Raw genomic sequence first — 7,537 nt, 5'->3', positions numbered from 1 at the left:
CTAGGGTGTTGTACTCATCCGTTCGGTGAAGACCGTGAACCCGGTGCGTGGTGATGCACCTTGGTCGGCATAGGTCGTTATGTGAATGGTCTGTTATCTATTTAAATTTATGCATTTACTGGAATGAATTGTTATATGCTATGTGAATGAGTTTTCTTGTTGGGCCTTAGCTCATGGGTGATCTACGTTGCAGGTAAGGGTAAGGGAAAGGTAGGCCAAGCATGAGTTGGAGGGCATGGAGCAGCGCGTACATGTTTAGCCTACCTGGCTGCCACGGCTGGGGTTATTTTGAGGGACACGTTGTCTCTTAGGTCGAGTGTACACTAACTTTTGAGTTGTAAATATATTTTGAAACAGTTTTTTGGATCCCAATGGATCACTTTTATAACTTTAATGGATGTCCAAACCATTTATACTTAATTTCCATTAAATGAGTCTTTATTCCGATTTAATTACACTCTTCAGTATAAAACCTCGATTAGCAAGCTAATGGCACATTTTAAGATCACATGGTAATGGCTCTCGGGTAGTAGGGCATTACAACTCCAGTCCCCTGCTACGGCTTCCCTTATCTCCCATATGTCAGAGAATAAGTTGATGAAACTAAGGGAGAACTACCAGATCAGTGGTGATCATGCACCACCTCCTAGTTCTACATTGTTCGCTGAGCTTATACTGAAGGTGGGAGGCAGGATTCCTCCCCATCAATTTTTTTGACGAAATACTCAAGTACTTTGGGCATGCTCCACTTTAGTTGGTTCCAAATAGATGGCTAACTCTTAATAGCCTGTACATGGCGTATATGAAATGTGTGGGTAGTGCTCTTTCTATAAAGTATGTGCTTCTCAGGTACAACCTCATGTCAAATCCCAAGTCGAAGGGCTTTAATTTTCTGCAAAAGGCCAATGCTAAAGTTTTGTTGATTGAGGGTGGCATCCCCAATCCTAGATTGTGGGATCAGGATTTCTTCTTTGTCAAGAGCATCCTTTCGATTTGTCAACGGTTTTACACTTCTCCAAGTGAGCATCATACTTTTTCTTATTTTATTTCCTTTTTTAGCTATTATTATCGTTGTTATTGGGCTAAAAATTGAGCTTGTGGTTCAAGGGACCTCGCTCCTCCCAAAATGTAATGTCCTCCTAATCCAGGACCGTTACACTGTGTACTTTAAATATTGTCAAACTTGATAATCAAGTCATTTGGTTATAAACGTGTAACTAAAGTTAATGTCAAGGGCCAGGGTTAAAAATTTTGGTCAAAGGAAACATTTTCTTTCCATTTAAAAGTTTAATACATACATGGGATTGCAAAATGTTACACACATATGTTTAAAATGGAATATACAAATCAACAGTTACAACAAGCCGACTTATGCGGCAAAATAAGGGATACAACCCTAGTTCCTTTGAGATATCCTTGGCCATGGGGGTAGAGAAGTCGCATATGTACACGCCGCCATCGAAGCTCTCCAACTAATAGTTGGTCCAGCTTTCCTATCCCCTTTCCTGCACCACATGGCTCTAGTGAGCCAAGGCTCAGCAAGAAAACTTAAACATGTGCATGAACACTTTATATAGATTCCATATACATATCTCGCATGCCCAGCAGTAATAACCTACTCATGCATGTATACAATTACAAATAAATGATCATAGGACCATTATGGGGCCCGCTACCCTGAATAGATGACGATAGAGTCAACCCGGGGCCCTATGCCCTAGCTATGTGACCATAGAGTCACTTGGGGCCCCTTCCCTTAGCTCTGAGTAACTAGCCATAGAGTTAGCCAAGAGCTATGTTTTCGAATGACTATAGGGTCGGCCAACATAATAGTACGTCCCTGATTAGGCATAAGCCTCTCGACAAGCGCGTAGTGCGCTATTTCCACCTGTGACTAATAAGTCAAGGCCTTAACAAATTATTTAAATAACCAGACAAACAGATACATATATAGATAAGCATACTTCAGACAATACAGGTATTTATTCATATTAGTTATATATCTATGTCAATTAAATACAAACATAGTAATAACCATGTTCCTTAATGGGGTCAAGCCATAATTACGCATACAATGCTAACAATCATTAAACCGTTATCCAGACACAGAGCATTCAAGCACGCTTAATCAACAAGCACAAACATAACTTAATCACACTCGTTCTCAAGAGCCCAAGCCCTATTCATAGCTAAAATCAAACATCGGGCCAAGCCCTTATCACATATATCATATATTGGGTGCAGTTTTCTTACCTTAGGTCCAAATGAAAGGTATATTATAAATGACCCTTGAGCACGATCTTGGTTCCGAGCCCCTAGTGATTACATAGTCACAACCATAATACAGAATCCCGTTAAAAACGAGTGAATGAAAGCTTCCGAATGGAGTCCTAGCCTTTGAGACATCGATTTCTAGTAAACCGGGTAGTAGGATCAATCCCGAGCCCTTAGGTTTGAGTTTCTGCAACTAGAAACCCTCCTAGGGCTCAAAATCCCTTTAAGTTTTGCGGCCCAAGGGAAAATAGTCGTAGCCACCTCAAGTCAGAGAGCCCAAGGGTAACGACCCAAAATCACTAATAAGGTTTAAGGGCCTTGATTGGTGTGCCAGGAGGGCATGTCCGGATTTATGTGTGATTTTATTAGTTAAATGCATGGTTATGATTTAAAGCATGTTATCTGACTATTTATTTATCTGAGATGCATGACTATGTGTATTAGTATGCATGTATGCCCTGATTGTGTATGAAGGGCATAATTGTAATTTTGGCCATGATTGGGCTCAGCTGTATTGATATGTGATAAATGTATTCTGTGAATTGTACCACGTGAGTGTGGTGTTATTATTGTGATACACGTGCCGAGACGGTCCGAGAGAGAGACACAATTTAACTTAAGAGTCACAACGGGAAGTTGTACCCGGCTCGGGAGGAGCCTAGGGGTACCTTGGGAATTTTATGGTTAAGTTGAGATTTAGCGGGTAATGGTTATTGAAGATTTAGTAACCTGGGTAACCGTTAGTTACTGCTGAGAGTAACAAGTTCTAGGTAGAAAATGGTAGAAATGAAATAGAAGTAAAAGGACTTATGTGCCCTTGAGGTTTAGTTAGGAAAGGATAGGCAAGGAGGGGTAAAATGGTCATTTGGCTGGGAAATTGATATATGGAAGCTAGGTATTAAGGGGTACACGGTTTGGGGCTTGGTCATTTGATGCTTTGATAAATTGAAGAGAAGAAAAAGGAGACGGAAAAAGCTAGGGCATGAAGAAGAAGAAGATGAGTGGAGGAGCTGAAATTGGAGACTTAGGGGATGAAGGAAGCTTAGGGTTGGATTCACTACTTAAGGTAAGGAATTTATGCATAATTAAGTTGATTTATGTTTTGATTTGTGAAATTTGAAGCATGGTTTAAGCTTTTCAAGCTTTGGTTTATGTTTTGGTTTGGGTTGCTGAAATTTAAGATCAAAGGTGTGGATCTTGGGTGTGTTGATGTTTTGATCATGATTCTAGTGTCTATAGGTTGTTAGATTGTTCATATGAAGTTTGGAATTGAGTTTTGGGGTTGAGATATGTGTTTGGGATGGTTTAAAGTGAGGTTTAGAGAGTAAAATGGTGGGTTTTTCTGGGCTCGAAGGGTCGGGCCGCGGTATGGTTCTTGGTGAGCCACGACCCTTCGAAGAAGTTACATGCTGAGGGAGAAGGGCGGGCCGCGGCATGGCCCAAGTAATGCCGCGGCCCTTACCTGTTTTTGAGCCTTTGGGGGTTCTGTTTGGGGGCCATGCCGCGGCATGGGTGGCCTATGACGCGGCGCTTAAGTGATTTTGGGATTTTGAGATTTTAGGCTTGGGAATTTAACCTAGGGTGCTCGGGGTTGAGTCTTTTACCATATTTGGTGAAGTTCAACGTTCCGAGTACTATAGCTTGGCTTGGAAGCTCATTTAAGGTTGTTAATGGTGTCTTTCTTCATGGTTGTGACTAGGTGTTAAGCTAGGGCTTGAGGATTGGATCGCGCTCAAGGTGTATCGCCCGTAACTATCTCATTTGAAAGCTAAAGGTAAGAAAACTATAAAACCCGTAGGATAGGGCGTGGGCCCATAGTGTGATTGCGGGGCACGACCCTATATTGCATGATGAGATGATTGCCGGGCACGGCCCTATATTGCATTACATGTTAGGGTGCAGATTTAAATGAATTGATATATGTTTGAATGTTGTGTGATTTATGCTATATATGATTATAGTGAAATGAACGGCTATGGCCGAGGGTGGCAAGGCTGAGAGCGGCAGCGGGGCCGGAAGTAACACTTAGCATATGGGATTCTTATAGTCAGGGTAGGACCCAGGGGATACATGTGGTATCCCTATGGTGAGGACCGCGACCCCAGGCTTTGGTAAGGGTTCTGGGGCGGCATGGCCGTGTTTGCTTAGTCTAATGGTTGACTTGTTTAACTGTGGATTATCTGATATGATAAACTGTATAGATTGCATATGTTATGTTCTGCATGAGTTTTCTTGCTGGGCTTCGGCTCACGGGTGCTCTATGTTGCAGGTAAGGGCAATGTTTGAGTCAACCAACCATGAGTATGGAGAGCGTGAAGCGACGCGTACATGTTTGGCCTGCCCGACTGCTTTGGTTGGGGGTTTATTCGAAAATGGCTGTAATAATCTATGATTTTAGTACTGATCAACTGTAAACTTATTTCAAGATGTAAATAGTTTTCAAACCTTATTTTGGGATCCCAAATGTCTTTTACTAGAAGTTTTTATTGAAACAACGCATTTTCAAAGGTTACAGCCTTAACTTTTAATTAGTTACACTTTCGTTTCAAAACCTCGGTTAGCGATATCATTGCACATTGTTTTGTCTTAAAACTCACTTAGTAACGGCTCTAAGGAAGTAGGGCGTTACAACTTGGTATCAGAGCGAGCCAAGGTTTATTGGTTCTGGAGATCGATCGAACATGTACGCTCGCTGTCAGTGACAAGCTCGACTCAGGGTTGGTTGGTATGAATGACTGACATGTTTGAATATATGTTTGAATGCCCTGTTTGCCTGCTTATCTATTTGGAGCATGAGTATTGAGTTGACATATGCAGGAGATACTATTGGGCTAGGCCCTTGACTATTGCATGTTGAGATTAATGCGTGCTGAATAACATTATTATGCATATGGATGAATATTGGCATAATGGTTTGCATATGGAGTGTATGTGGTTAATTTTCTGAATTAAATTCATAAATTGTATCTGTTTATTGGCTTGTATGAAGCATGATGAGTGTGGATATACTCGGTGATGGTAAAATCTGGTAGCTAAATGTATATCATTGTGGATTTGGCCTAAATATGCTTGTGTGTGCATGATATATGTGGATATTTGGATCTAGTTGTGGTTTGGTTCAGAGTATGAACCTCTGAGTTCAGGAGTTTGGTCAGTTTTGATAGATGAACTCGAGTGTTGGTTCCTAGAAGGGTTTGGGGACCTGATATTGTGTTGAAAGGGGGTTTTTAGATATAAGTTGGAGTTGAGATCTCCAGTTATCCCCTGAAAGTGGCAGCAGAGGGTCACTAGTGTGTGAGTAGGCTGTGGAGTTTATTAGATGAGATGGAACAGAAGAACAGCGAATTTCTCCGGGGAAATAGCTGATTTCGATGTTTTAACAGTAAGGTTACCAGTGTTGGTTTACTGTGAGGTATGGACAGATAAGGGTATTATATGAAAGGCGTAAGGGGTGTTATCCTCTAGTGTTGAGGAAGGTACGAGTTGACAAGGAATTTATCAATAGATGAGCAGAGTTAGTTCCGCCCTTGGCTAAGAGGATGAGATATCCTGATTAGAGGGTTGTGTCAAACGTTGAGGCAGAGAGATGCCCGGATTTGGTACTCGGGCTGAGGTACTGGTTTAATGGGTCAGAAAGAACTCAGATGGTGAGTGATAGAAGAGGTTATAAAGACATGATTTGAACTGTGGAGGCTGGTGGACTTATAAGTTTGGTTTGGACTGATAGAGTAACAACAGTGTAAACCAGTGGGTTTGGTGAATTGGATAATTCATTAAGGGAATGTTTACTGGCGGATGTATCCGGAATTGATGGCGACCCATTTAAGGATTTGAGATCTGGAATAAGTCTAAGGCATTTGGGCCGCCCTGAGGTAAGAATTTATCGTCTGTATGTGGATGGCGGAGAGGGCCATGTTGTTCGAGGAACTGATGGTTGATGCATAGAGCATGAGTGCTAGAGCCGCAAGGGCAGTGCTTCCTTTGATGGAATTAGTAAAGATAGATTCGTGATAATCAAGTTAAAAGAACCCCAGATAGTGTCGTGGCTTCTGGTTTTGCCAAGAAAGGGGAAAAGTTTGATTGATAAGATGGTACTTTTGTTGATAGGACGCAGCGAGGTAGGATTCTCAATTTTGAGGTAGAAGGACTCCAGACAGTGCTTGGGCACCTAATTTGAGATTGGAAAGAAGCCTGATTGAAAAGGTAGTTGTCGAGATGGCGACAGGAATCAGGGAGGTTATTTGGTATGCATGACGGAAAGGATGCAACCTGAGAAGAGGTCAGGTGAGGGCATGACTTCTACATGAAATGACTCGATATGTTAGGATGAATTTCCCATGGTGAGGGAACGGGGAACTGGAATGCGTCGATACATTCAAAGTTCGAGGCTGACTCCTCAAGGATGAGTAGTTAACTGAATGGTTTATGCTTTGGTCATATAACGAACTGAAAGAACTCGGTGTTGTGAATGCTCCGAGAGGGTGATGAACATAGAGAGGTTGCCTCAGAGGTGCCATTTGAGAGGCTGAGGACAGTAATACCTATTGAGAAGAAATAAGAAACTCTGGCAGATGGATTGTAGAGGATATCATCTGGAGTATGTAAAGGAGACTGAGTGGGAACTGAGCTGACCAGTGGAAAATTATGTGGGTATGAAAAGGAAGACTCAGGAGTATTTAAAGGTTAGACTACAGATAGGATTGGTATAAAGAATGTTGTAAAAGACGGTTTTGGCCGACAGAAAGTCTAGTGAAGCAATCGAAGGAATTGACCCTGGTGTAGCCAGTGTGTTATACTGCGGGGATTGTTAGCATCGTCGGGTTAGGACGAAAAGTACAATGTTGGATACAAGAAAGGACAATGTCTCCAAGAGTTCATCTAGGACCTGGTTATTACCAGTTAGAAACCAAGGATAGAGACATTTCGGGAAATTGTCTAGTTTGCACCAGGTAGGGTGTGAGGATCTGGTAACAAAGACTTTAGAGTGGTTCAAGCTGCAGCAGCACAGGTAAGTTCTTTAGGCAGAGAATGCATGAACGGTATGGGCAAGTCCCCTTCAAACTCACGAGCAGTGCATGTGGATTACTCCCAGACGGAAATGGTGCGCAAATGACTATGCGGAAGACGTTTGTATCCAGAAGGCGGAGTCTCAGGTAAGGTTCTACAGAGTGTTAGTTTGGGTGTCGTCAGAAGTACCCAGATTAGAGCTACAAGAAGAAAGGACAGGTAAGAGAAGAATTGATATGAAGCCACAAAGAAGCTA

This window comes from Humulus lupulus, chromosome X (assembly GCF_963169125.1).
Source record: "Humulus lupulus chromosome X, drHumLupu1.1, whole genome shotgun sequence".
Lineage (NCBI taxonomy): Eukaryota > Viridiplantae > Streptophyta > Magnoliopsida > Rosales > Cannabaceae > Humulus > Humulus lupulus.
The sequence above is the reverse complement of the archived record's forward strand: the minus strand, read 5'-3'. Positions refer to the sequence as shown.